The sequence below is a fragment of the Vulpes lagopus genome, chromosome 10, assembly GCF_018345385.1.
Source record: "Vulpes lagopus strain Blue_001 chromosome 10, ASM1834538v1, whole genome shotgun sequence".
Lineage (NCBI taxonomy): Eukaryota > Metazoa > Chordata > Mammalia > Carnivora > Canidae > Vulpes > Vulpes lagopus.
The window spans coordinates 34,945,419-34,947,833 of NC_054833.1; the positions used below are offsets into that span (position 1 = coordinate 34,945,419).

The 2,415-nt window shown below is 48.4% G+C and overlaps 1 pseudogene; it reads left to right on the top strand.

Moving 5' to 3' along the window:
- The first annotated feature begins 850 nt into the window (after window positions 1–850).
- Window positions 851–1,971, top strand: LOC121500794 (annotated as a pseudogene).
- The last annotated feature ends 444 nt before the right edge of the window (window positions 1,972–2,415 follow it).

Sequence of the window (2,415 nt, forward strand, 5' to 3'; positions counted from 1 at the left end):
TAGACATTTTCTCCTCTGCACTGTTACCCATTAGACTTGCTGCAGAAGCACTATGGTTGCCTAATGGCTCTGGTGTTATTCAGTAGAAAGATATACCTGGGCAGGAATAGGAGCAGTTCAAGGATACTTCCTGTAGAGATGGCTTCCCTCAAAAACTAGGGCATTCACTCTATCAAAGTTCATCTCTGTCATGAAAATATTTTGGCGATGTGGTGTCTTTTCCAGACAGATGGCTGTAGACCTTCCATGAGGAACTCTACTGGATGGACAAGCATTGGTTGTCCCAATAGGATCCATTCCTTTTCCCCTGACAATAGTGGAGAACCATGTGACTGCAGAGAGGCTAAATCCCCCCTGGTCCCCTGGGGTGGTGCAGAAACCGAGATTCAGTCAATGAGTGAGTTTGGACCAAAGGATTTGTTTTGAGTGGGCATATAATCTAAACTGGTCTGATGGAAGTGAATATTTGGAATCTGGAAGAAAATTTAGGCACAAATGAAGTCTCTCTCTGGCTGATTTGTACACATTTGAGACTGTGGTTGATGTAGCCATTCCATAACCACAAACATAAACAGCAAGAGGACTAATCCTTCTCAGGAAGAAAAAGGCAGTATGAAAGAAATCCAGAGAAATGAAGCCAGAGTATCCTCTATGTGACCAACTCTGGAAAAACTTCATCCTTTGGATTTCCAGTGTGGTTGGCCAAAAAATTATTTAACTGTCGGCAGAGCTGAGAATGGGAGTAGAGTGGAGCTTCTGAGCAGCACACTCGGCCTCCTCTCCTCGCCACACCTCACTCTCGTGGCCTACCTGCCCTGCTGCCTGTTACCTGCCTAGAACAACTTCCACCATGGCCACTTCCGTAAGTTCCCACTTGAACAAAGGCATCAAATAGGTGTACATGTCCTTGCCTCAGGGCGAGAAAGTGCAAGCTATGTATATTTGGATTGATGGGACTGGAGAAGGATTACATTGCAAGACCTGGACCTTGGGCAGTGAGCCCAAGGGTGTTGAAGAGTTGCCTGAATGGAATTTTGATGGCTCTAGCACCTTTCAGTCTGAAGGCTCCAACAATGACATGTATCTTGTCCCTGCTGCCATGTTTCATGACCCTTTCCGCAAGGACCTCAACAAGCTGGTGTACTGTGAAGTCTCCAAATGCAACAGAAAGCCTGCAGAAACCAATTTAAGGCATACCTGTAAATGGATAATGGATATGGTGAGCAACCAGCACCCCTGGTTTGGAATGGAGCAGGAATATACTCTCATAGGCACAGATGGACACCCTTTTGATTGGCCTTCCAATGGCTTCCTTGGGCCCCAAGGTCTATACTACTGTGGCGTGGGAGTAGACAAAGCCTATGGCAGGGATATCGTGGAGGCTCCCTACCAGGCCTGCTTGTACGCTGGCATCCAGATTGCTGGGACAAACACTGAGTTCATGCCTGCCCAGTGGGAATTCCAGATAGGACCTGTGAAGAAGTTGACATGGGAGATTATCTCTGGGTGGCCCGTTTCATCTTGAGTCATGTATGTTAAGACTTCGGAGTGATAGCAACCTTTGATCCGAAGCCCATTCCCAGAAACTGGAATGGTGCAGGCTGCCACACCAACTTCAGCACCAAGGCCATGCTTGGTGAGAGGAGAATGGTCTAAACACACTGAGGAGTCCATTGCGACACTGAGCAAGTGGCACCAGTACCATATCCGAGCCCACGGTCCCAAGGGAGGCCTGGATAATGCCCGGCACCTAACTGGATTCCATGAGACATCCAACATCAACTTTTCCACTGGCGTGGCCAACCATGGTGCTGGCATCCGCATTCCCCAGACTGTCGGCCAGGAAAAGAAGGGTTACTTCGAAGACCGTCACCCCTCTGCCACCTGCGACCCCTTTTCGGTGACAGAGCCCTCATCCTCACATGTCTTCTCAACGAAACTGGCAATGAACCCTTCCAGTACAAAAACTAAGCGAACTAGACTTGCAGCCATCGAACCCCTCCTAATCCTCCATCCTGCCTCCGTGTTTGCCCCTGTCTTGGCTGTCCTAACAGCTGTAACTCAAAGGGCGGAATATCAAGGTCTTTTTTTTTATTCCTCATGCCCAGTTAATATCTCTTGCTTTCTTTGGCCAGGATAGAGGGGTCAACTTCTTAGTCTTTTTACAACCCCCCTCCCCCATTCTTTTTCCCTGTCACTGAAAGCTGTCAAGAACGTTAGTAGGGAGGGGGTGGGGAGATATAACCACTGTTCCCATTTAATCAGGTGTGTTTGTCCAATAGGTGTAGCTATCGGACAGAGAATAGTGTTTGTGAAGGAAGGGCTCTTTCTTCGAGGTGGCTGAGTGTTGGGGGCGGGGGGTTACTTACTCTGGGGTTAGGTTAGGATTTCCCCTCCTGGTGGGAAGTTCCACTT